This window comes from Microplitis demolitor, chromosome 10 (assembly GCF_026212275.2).
Source record: "Microplitis demolitor isolate Queensland-Clemson2020A chromosome 10, iyMicDemo2.1a, whole genome shotgun sequence".
In the NCBI taxonomy this organism is placed as follows: domain Eukaryota; kingdom Metazoa; phylum Arthropoda; class Insecta; order Hymenoptera; family Braconidae; genus Microplitis; species Microplitis demolitor.
The window spans coordinates 14,944,590-14,956,085 of record NC_068554.1 but is presented as its reverse complement, the minus strand read 5'-3'; positions in this window follow the sequence as shown (position 1 = coordinate 14,956,085).

Here is an 11,496-nt window from a genome sequence, read left to right as displayed (position 1 = left end):
CATTCAGAAAAAAGTAATTTTTGTAGAAACAATATTCTCTTAAGTAGTAAATTAATAAAAATTATAATATTATTAATTCCATTTGTAAGTTATAGAATAAGATTCTTATACCACTTAATAGGAATCTAGGTGAAGAATAAATTTCTCGACAGAAGGAAATAGTCATTTCTTTATACTATCCAAAAAAAGAAAGATCAGCCAATCTCGAGTTAAACTCGGATTCCTTCAATTGAGAAAATGATTTTTCATGAAAGCTTCAAATTTTTGCACTGAAAACAAACTGGGTTAAAAATCTCCAATAGCGTCCCAAGTAGAATCCTGGCTAATGAAGATGACTTTAGAGCCAGTCATTAGCTCAACGTTACGAGCTAGCAGATTAAATTAAGCGAGCTCAATGTTGGCTATTTTTTTTTCCACGAATGTCTTAGCTCACCGATATCTTGTGAGTGAACAATAATTATTATTTATAAAAATACTAATTTATCAGTGAAAAATTCAGCAACTGACCAAATAGTGAATTTTTAGGATGCAACACTGCAAATTATGCTTATGAGTTTAATGAGTAATATTTTCACTAATTTATTTCTGAAGCTATTAGTTTATCAGCAAATAAATGAACTACTGCCTGGATCAGTAAAAATTTCACTGATTTATTTTTGTGTAGTAGAAGTCGTTTGAATTAGAAGATTACATTGATATAAGAACTATCAAACTGTAGTAAAAAGGGGTTCGCGAATAGTTCAAGTTTATGAATTTTCAGAATCGAATCAAATCGAACTATTTGATTCGACTTTGATGCCAAAAAATTCGAATTTCCAAATAATTCGAAGCATTCGTAGATTTTCAAATATTCCGAAACTTTTCGGAGTATTCGTAAGATTGTGAATTGTTCTTAAATTTTCCAATAATTTAAAATCGTTCGATATATTTGTTCGTAATTTTTTTAATTATGTGGAAATTAACGAATAACTAAAACAAATTTTTTTGAACGACTCAAAACTATGATATTTTTTCTGATAATTCGAATTTTTGGCATCATTACTTTTAGTAAATTTAAAAATTTTTAGTAACTTTAAATAGTCGGAAGCTGATACAAATTTTTGATTTCGATTCACATAATTTGAAAAGTCGCTAATAGTTTGAAAATTTTCAAATTTATCGAATTATTCGAAAATTCGACTTGTTCGATTCGAACAAGATTCACATACTTCTAATAAATAGACGTCTTGGAGGACAAAATATTAAGAATAAAAATAAGAAAGAGAAGATGATGAAGGACAAGGAAATTCATACGGGGGCCGGTGATAAACAGTGTCGCTCATTCACAATGGCCAGTGAACACGCATTAAAACAGACTAATATGAAGTGTATTAATGCACTGGGTATTGTCTAACCTATAGGAACATGGCTACTGTCATGGGGTCTGGGTTTATCCCACCGTGGGGGGTCCAGCTTATTCACAATATTCTCGATGCTCTTGTGAATCGTATTATTGATTTCTTACCGCTGCGCATATGCTTATTCAATTTTTTATTTGGTTTATGTTATTTTACTGTTGTTGTTGCTGTTGGGTATTAATTGACGGCGTGATGAACAATTGTCGGGTAGAAAGACGAGGCTAATATGTATAGCTGTACTAAATTATGGGTGCGCTGTCGAGTTGGCAACGCATAAATGATTGCACGTGTTATGTTAAACATCCTGTGAGACTTTTAGCCATCTCGATCTTTTTTTTTCTTCACTATCTCACTTGCTCTTACTCTTTTACGAGATCTCATTTTAGTTTAGTTTATTCTCTGGCCATTTCACCCACACGAATATGGGCTAGTTTGTCGTGTAGGTGGTCAGATGTACTTTAATTTATTTGAGTCGCCCGATTTTTTTTTTTCAACAAAACTAATTGTTTTTATGTTTCTACAAAATACACTTTGTACTCTTCTCGATAAATTTATATCGTCTCCTACATGCTGATTTCGTATAATTACGTAAATTATTTTTTCGAAACAAAATCTGAAAGAAAATATTCTCTTCATTACTGCTCATAATTTTTTTTTTAATTTTTGCCCTGTAACTTTTTGATTTTTTAATTGAATTTAAAAACGTATGTGGTATTCAAAAGCCAAGATTTCAAGCTCCAAGAAAATTCCTATGAGTTTTTTTATAGGACAATTACAAAAAAAGTGAGAAGATTTTGAAAAAACTAAGTTGGCGCCACTCTGGTCGATTTTTCATTTTCGTCGCAGGTATATGATGTTTTGAGTGATTAATCATTGAAATTGGTTTTTTTCAGTACTTAAAATCTTAAGATGACTATTTTCAGAACTTAGATGTCCAATAATAAAAAAAAAAGTTATGGCTTTAAAAATAGAGTAAAAATTGTAACAACAATAAATAATCATAAGCAGAAAATAAAAAAAAGGATGTAAATATAACCCGTGCATTCATAAAGTCCTTTCGATACCTTTTATGTGATCTTAATTTGAATACTTTTATGGATCGGCGTTCGCGACTATCGATTTAACATTCAAATGGCATCTTTTGTTCTCCCACAACAATTTTTCGAACGACGAATAATCGGTGGCGCCCTTGGTGAGGTAAAACCCGCTTTACAACGTTCTTATTCCCCTCAAGCTCTCTCTTTTCTCTCTCTTATACTTCATGTACCCCATGTTCCTTTTATTATTCCCTTTTTCTCACTCTCCGGCGTCGTATTTTTTTTTTCTATTCAATCCCTCTCTTCCTTTCTTATTCATTGTATTTTATGGTCCAGCATTATTGCCACTCATGTGTGGGTGTGTTACATGTACTCCTTCATATTTTAGCTTCCTACCGATCAACATGTGTCGTAAAAAAAATCATAACTTTTTCCGCATCAAACTCGACGAATTTTTAACATTTCTTTTTTTTTTTTTTTTTAACAACCGGCGCCCAATATGAAAGTATATCTTTCTCATCTACGATCGCTTATACATAATAGATTTAACCAAAAATATATAAACAGAGGATGTATAGACACAAATAAGATACGCGATCAGACATTTGCAATACCAAATAAATCCTACAAAAGCACACCGCCATTGCAATGTCATATTAAATATTATTTATGCTGTTATGCATATATAACATATACTCACGTGTCGTGTTATATATACAGGCTGTATTGTCCAGTGGCCGCATGTGCTCATCGCAAATACTCCACATATCCTACTACAACTACTTCGACAATATATATATATATATATATATCTATATATATACGATGTAATGTAATGTAATATGTATCGACCAATCAGAAAACAATATCGATCCATTGTTTCCAGTTGACTATAAATATCATAAAGTAATGCTTGTTTTATTGTCAATTCAATTGGGGAGTTAATATTATAAACAGATAAATGGGTCGGGGAATGCAAATTTGAGCTCCGGGGAAAAAGACTTCAGGTGCTTTGTGTTTTAAGTGTGTTGACTTTCCGATTTCTTTTTACATAGAAATTTTGGAATGATTTGGAATATAGAGATGGATGTTGAAAAATTTTGAGGTTGAATTAAAAAAAAATGTACACGGTAAAACAGAACTCAGATCTAAGGAGATCTAGTAAGATCAACGTAGATTTAATTTTTTTGAATTGAAGATTTATATTGTAACTAAGGGATCAATTGAGATCTGCTCAAATTCAACTGGAGCTCTTTAGATTTAAAATGCGTTTATTATACGGTCCTAAAATCTCTTTTCGAATTGAAATTATCAATTGCTGCTATTTTATGATTAGACTTTCTTAAGTTTTAGTTCATGTATAGGTTCTTGAAGATCTAATACATAAATTTAAATAAAATAGTGGACTTGGATTTTCATAAATCTAAATAATTTTTGACAGATTTAGAGATAGGGTAAGTGAGGGTAATACTGCGGTTTTTTTGTAGGTCTTACTTCAAAAGCAATTTAATAAAGTTTATTCCAAAATAAAAATATTTTTTTTTTATACTCACGTAGTACTTATTACTAACTTAAAAAAAAGTCAACAATGAGATAAACTAATATTTTCTTTAAATAATAAGCATTTTAAAGACAAGTCTATATGCATGTATTACTGCGGGGCCTAAAGTGGCTTGCCCCTATTACTGCGGCTTAATCAATTACGAAAAACTTCGGGATCAGACAAAAAATGAAATAAAACAAGTTTGAAAGATAATTATTAGTTTAATGAAATAATTAATAAAATTTATAAGTATATTAACAGATGTATATTAATTTATAAAAATAAATATGACAAGTAAACACCATACAGTACAATCTACTGATGACGGCTTCGGGCTCATGTGGAAACTCCAATTGAATCATTAAAAATTCGTGTAGAATCAATTTTTGTAGTCTTCAACCGGAAAAAACCTCAGTGAAGTCGTTAATTATACTAGTAAACCATCCTCGTATTTGATACTCTGTTACCATAGCGCGGGTAACAGATAAATTTTCAGAAATTCTTTCTGAAACATTTGCATGACGTTTTAACAAACTTTCAAGCCAAAACTTTTCTGGTTTATTGTTAGGAAATAAGGTTCCTATTATCTTAGTCACACAGTATTTTTAAGTTTTCAACCAATTTATTTTTGTTACTGGCAAACCTTGTTTCCAATAGTAAAAAATCCATTGGACTAGTTCATTTTCTTCTTCATAACTAAGTACAGTTGATGGTCCAGGTGGTTTGTCACTGTATTTGCGAATTTTTCTTGCTCTTATCGTTGATTTCGGTATAGTATATTTCTTAGAAACTTCAGCAACTTTCATGCCCCCTAGAAATTCAGCTAAAGCTAATTTTACGTCAGCTGTATTAGAAATACATCTTGTTTTTTTGATTACTTTAGATTTATTTTTGTATTAACCTTCTGTTTATTATTAACTTTAGGCATTGTTAATTTTTAACAAAACACAACTAGCAGACAACGTGATACACGCACTATGTTTATAGGTTAAAATAAAAAAATTTACTACCGCAGTAATGGGTACAAATGCATACACCTATAGGCGTTTGAGAAACCCGCAGTAATGCATACATGCCCAGTTTGTTGGTACCAATTACTGCTTCCGTACATAAATAATATTAAATAATCGATTCAATTTTTATTAAATTTTTGATATTAAAGAATGGTTATCTTACTTCTGTGAGCAATAATTATATAAATTAAGTCATTTATGTCAGAAAAAAGGATCTTTAAGTTCCACGTCTTTTCTCGCAAAAACTCACAAAAAAGGCATAATATTCAAACTCTATTACCTGTAAATTTTAATTAATTAATAATAAATTCAAAATTTATTGTACATATAAAACTACAGTACAGTTAATTTCTTTCAGGTTTCAATTGTTAGCAATAAATTTTTTAAATCAACGAAACTCAGTCATCGTTTATTTATAATTGAAACAAAAAAATCCGCAGTAATACCCACACCCGCAGTGATACCCACATTTACCACACGGAGAAAAAAATATTGTTCTGAGAAGTATACTGTATAGTTACAGTAACAATATGCAATAGTTATCTACTAGATTGTTACTGCAACGATCTACTGTCTCGTTCTGACAACAGTACGGTAGATAGCTCTGAGACCTATACCGTATCGTTCTGAGCCCTATCTGACACATGTTTAGAAATCTTTATCATTAATAAATAATTTTGATTAAATAAAATATTTTATATTACTGATTTATCATTTGCAGTCTAAATAAATTTAAAATATAAATATAAATATATCTTTTAATTTTTGAGGTTACATATATGTAAATATTTGAATAAAATATAAATTTAATTAATTAAATTAATATAAATTGATTTTTACATAATTTTCACAATTGAAATATATAGCAGTTGTATTAGATTGATCATTAGGTAAATAATCAGTAAGATTAAAGATAATTCACAAATTAAAATAAAAATGAACTCAAATTGTTATACTTGAAAATAGGAGCCAAAATGAATGTTTAATTAGGTTAGGCGGTGGCGTGTGAGATGATGATTACAGAAAGTCGTATAGGGCTCACAGCTATCTAATAGATAGTTACAGGAAAGATACGATATTTTTCCCATAAGTATTCGTATCGTTGTAGTAACAATCTACAAGTTGCTATACTTTAGATCGTTCAAGGAACAATATTTTCTTTTCCGTGCACATTAAACAATTAATTTTTGGGGTAGTATCAGCGTCATGTAGAAACATTTATATATACAGGGAAGATGGGGGAGGGGCCAAAACAGGGTATCTAAGAAAATATTAAGTTTTCGGGAACTCAAATACATAAGATCTTTCGTTTGTGGTGATATTCAAAGTGAATAGAAAAAATTTTCAGCTGCCGTTAGAAAAAAATTTTGTTTTTTCGGGCAAAATGAGATATCGCCTAAAAAAAGAAAACATAAAATCGCTGGAAAGTAAATAAATTAGATTGAACTAAATTTTCGTTTGAGTAATTTATATAAAGAAAAATTATATTTCACATAATTATTGGATGTAAAGAACGAAAAAAATTTTTAGTAATTTTTATCATGAAACTAATTCAAAAACATTTTTCGACTGACATTTTCAATATTTGAAAAAGTTTAACCATCGCTTATTTTGAATTGTAAATTTTCTGTTGGTTAGTTACTATTTTTTTTTAACTTTAAAGCAAAAGATTTAAGTTTGTTTTATTTGCAAAGAAGATATTTTTAAAAAAGCAGATAAATATTATTTAAAGTCATTGATTTAAAAGTTATGGAAGTTAATGAAATTTAAAAATTGTAAATGTTTCTAAGTTAATTATTGAAATATATCTGAAGTAATTTAACATTGGGAATTCTTTCATAGTAAATGTCTATAAAATTTTTGGGGTACCCCCCCCTCCCTACCCCATTTTACCGCTCCCACCTATATATTTGCTAGTAGAGTTAATTATTATTAAAAGTAAGTTACAGGCGAAAAAAATAAGTAAATAAATAAATGACAGTGGAAAAAAAAACTCCATGGGTTCGTCTTCGAATTGTTGCAAAAAAGTTTAAAAATGAAATTTACTTCTCGATTCTTTACAAAAACGAACAAGTGGCTCCATCTCTTAGAATATTCAAGAACAGAAACATCAGTCAATCCTTGGATAATGATTCCCAAGTGAATAAACTCATAAATAAAAAATTCCGCTACCACTGAACATCAAAACGAAAATAGAACACCATTTCCATTTATTTTTAATAAAAACTTTTTTTTTCCAAGGATTCTATTTTTTTAAATTCTGATTTTTTTGTATTTTACTTTATATAAAGAAGTTAGATTTAATCTCTTGTTCAGAAGAATGAGAAAGAAAAAGGAGAAATAAGTATTTAAAGTAATCAGGAGAAGGCTGTGGAAGTTATTATATGACAGTAGACAAGAGATGAGTGTATAGAGGTGGGTGGGTAAAAAAAAGTCCAAGGATTTTATGAAGGATTTTGGCAAACACACGCGGTTTATGTATTTTCTTTTTTCTTTCGATCCCATCGAACGACAACGAACGAGTAAAAGAAAATCGGCTTATAAAATAAAAAGAAAACATATATATATATATATATATATTTATATATATAGATATATAAATATATATAAATATATATATATATTTATATATATACATATCCTGATATATGAGGGTCGCATTGCAGATAATCTTTACGTGATAATAATTTATAATGAATATATTATTATAAATATAAAAGTTGAGGTAATAAATACTGTATGAAAAAGTGGCTGTTAATAATTTACAATACCATCACTTCGTTCGGCATCAATTAAAATTTTAACAAATATTTTATTTTTTAGGATTCTGACGCGTATATGTAAAAATGATTTTTATTGATGATGGTTAAAATAAATGTAAAAATACATCAAGAGTATCGGAAAACAGGATAATTCGTTTTGAACTAACATTTTTTTTTTCACTTCCACAGCAAAATATTAATGTACACATAAAAAAAAAAATCGTTCTGTCAGTTGACCCTGCGGGTCAGTCCCAAAACTTCTCACTATTTTCAAGCTCCTTGAGCTCGAAGACATTGTTGAGAATACATTTTCGAGCTCGAAAATTCTTTTGTATGCCTTTGTTTTCGAAAAATAACGTATTTTTACCATTTTTTCTACAACGATATCTCTCAAACGAATTCACCGATTGAGGCGGTTGAGGTGGTAATCGACGCGTTTTATTGAGTTCTAGAGCTGATTAAATTTTAAAATTGATTTATGGAGACGTTTTTGAGAAATTCCGAAAAACCTAAAAAAAAAATTATTTTTTAATTCTTTCGTTAACGGTTTCTCTTGAGCGAATGAGCCAATTTTAATGGTTGGGGTTACATTCGACCCGACTTACAAAATTTCAGAACTGATTAGAGTTTGGAATCAATCCATCGAGTGAATTAAAAGTTATTCAAAAAAAAAATTTTTTTGAAAAAATTTTATTTTTGAAATATTTCCGAATGTACTCTATCGATTAAACTAAAATTCTCATTGCTCATAGTAAATAACAAGCTGCGTCGAATGACACCTCGACGTTAAAAATCGGTCGATTCGTTCAAAAGTTATAGAATATTTACATACGTATGTACGTATATGCATACATACATACATACATACACTCGGACATCATCTTGAATTTAGTCAGGATAGCTTCCTAGAACCTCGAAACGTTGACATCTGTTGGAATTTCGATTTTCGCAAATCAGGGTGGAAACAATAATTTCCGAAATTTTTGAAAAGCATCGATTTTCTTAGCGGGAAGTTAAAATAACCGGTCTCAGTCCGATTTTCGAATACCGAGTTTTCAATAAATTTCGACGTTTTGAAGTCCTAGGAATCTCTTCTGATTCTTGTTAAGAGGATGTTCGAGTGTATGTGTGCGTAGCGGCTTATTGATCACAAAAATTTTTAAAAAGTTAAACATAATTGGTATAGCATGTATTATAAGTGTAGAGTATTATATGAAAATTCCGAATATTTTTCGAGTTGTAGTCATTTTTGTGACAGCGCGTCAACTGATCGTTGCATTAACTAAAAACTCTGAACGCGTTTTTTTCGAAACGCCTTTTTTTGAACTAGTCTCATCTGTAATTTGCATAAATATGAATCTATTTGCAATTTTTTTTCCCGTATTCGTCTATTCAGTAGCTAAAGTTGCAATTTTTCTCAACTTTAGATTTTTAAGGTTTTTTAAGGCTGTTTGAATCCAAAAAAATAAAAAAAAAAAACGAAAAAATTTTCAATATGTCGCTATTTTTTTTTTCAAATCCAAATTTAAAAAATCCCCTACGTGTAACGGTAGCCACATGTATACAGATTACAACGCGGTTTGGTTCTTTCGTTTTAGATAATCCGTTTTTGAGTTACAGATGAGAGTTTGGTGGGGCAAATTTTTTTGATGCTCCACGAAAATGCTTATAACTATATAACAAAACGATATTTCTTAATAAAAATTTAGGAGAATTATCTTCAATGTATACTTTATAAAATTAAAAAAAAAATCCACACCCCCGAATTCTTTTACTATCCCAATCAAAAAAATTCCCGAAAATCACTTATTTTTTCGATACTCATATGGCTATCCTACTTAAAATTGGTCTATAGGTTCAAAAGATGTTGGCAATCGAGTATTTAAAAAATAACAATTGCTTTTTTTTGGATGTTTCAAATATGATCACTTTAATTAGTATAATTTTTGGACCCACATAATCAAAGATCTTGCTTAAGTTGAATAAAACTAATAGTCAGTGATTTTTGTCCTTAGCTTCTCTGATGCCATCTGTAAGTCTCAGTAATGCTGTCTGCGTACTATGATGTTTACGACAACCAGATGGGAAATAATCGAGCAGTTCGTTGTATTCTAAATAATCGACAACTTGGTTGGCAATTATTCTTTCAAATACTTTAGTCAAGCATGATAGGTTGGTAATCGGTCGAGTGGTTAAAGGAGATCTAGGTGGAGTGACTTTGTTAAGAGGAATTATATAGATAATTTTTCATACCTCAGGAAATTGCTCGTGTCAAGAGAACTGTTAAATAATAGTGTCAAATAGCGAGATATTTGAGAGATATGGTCTGTAAGTCACCGCAGGTCCAGTCTGTCAGAACTATTTCATTTAGATTTCGACAGGGTGAGATGTATAGCTTTAGTTACATCGACAATATCAATTCTTGACCAATGAAATGTGCCATCTACTTGACTTTAATAGTGAAGAGGAAGATTATCAACAAATTCAGAATTACAAGGCGGATGCTTCCTAACTATGCAAGCATAGAACTCATTTAACTCTATAGCATCAAAGAAGTTTAATGGTGAATAAGAGTTTGAGTTTATCACCTCGAGATGTTTCAGCTTGCTTCAGACCGCTGGGCCATAATGGCAGATTTGACAACGCTTTCTTAAGGTAGTCTTCCCGTGAATGATTCAACTCAATTTGCAGCTCCCTTCTTTTCAATTTAAATAGTGATAGTAAATTAGGATCTTAATTTCTTCTAGCCCGTTTATAAATCCTAACTCGTTCTTTACACTTCAATTTTAGTTCCGTAGTGAATCACAGATTTCTGCGTCGCATAGTTTGCTTTGTAAGTATTGGAGCATAGAGATCTAATGAAGATAACACTTGGGTTAAGAAGATAGAAAGTAATTTATTTGGATAAGTATCTTCAACTGATGCATTATCAACTTTTAATGCATTCATTAATGTATTGGATAGAGCTAAATGATCACAGATTTTCAGATTCCTAAAGGTGGTTATCTTGGTGACTCGATTTGGATTGTTCAGCAGGTACGTACATAGTAAGTAGCCATGGCCGTTAATAAAAGGAGCATCGGATTTTTCGAATGATACTAGTTTACTCTTACTGTCGAACAAGGTAACATCTAACCAAGAATTACAGTTATTTTTGTGGAAAGTAGCACCATAAGGCAAACAATATAAAGATGACTTGGCTATAAACTCTTCCATGTGACTAGAAGTGTAGCTGTTTTCCAGTAGATTACAGTTTAAGCTGACTAAAACATGGTTGGTGAAGTTATTGGTGACTGAAAAACCGATTCAAAGTTAGGAGAAAATGGCGTACTTGGTGAAGCAAGAGACTTTAAAGAGGAGAGTGACTTACGAGCCGTGGACGAACAAGTAAATGGTGATGAACCGTGTCCGTGTCCATGTGTGTGCGTGAGTGTGTATGTGTGGATGTCAACCTCTCAAATCTTATCAATGAATGAACCGATTTAGATGGCTATTGCAGCATTCGAAAAATTTTCTTTGAACTTAGATTTTCAGGAAATTTCAGGTTATTTAGTCAAATTGACTCGGAGATATTTAAGAAATGTGAAAACATTTTTTTTTTTTTTTTTTTTTTTTTTTTTTTTTTTTTTTTTTTTTTTGGATCTTTGAAAAACTGTCGGATCGATCAAGTCTAAAATCTAATCAGCTCTAGAACTCGATAAAAGCATTTGCTTGCCGCCAAGAACGTCTCAATCAGTAATCCGT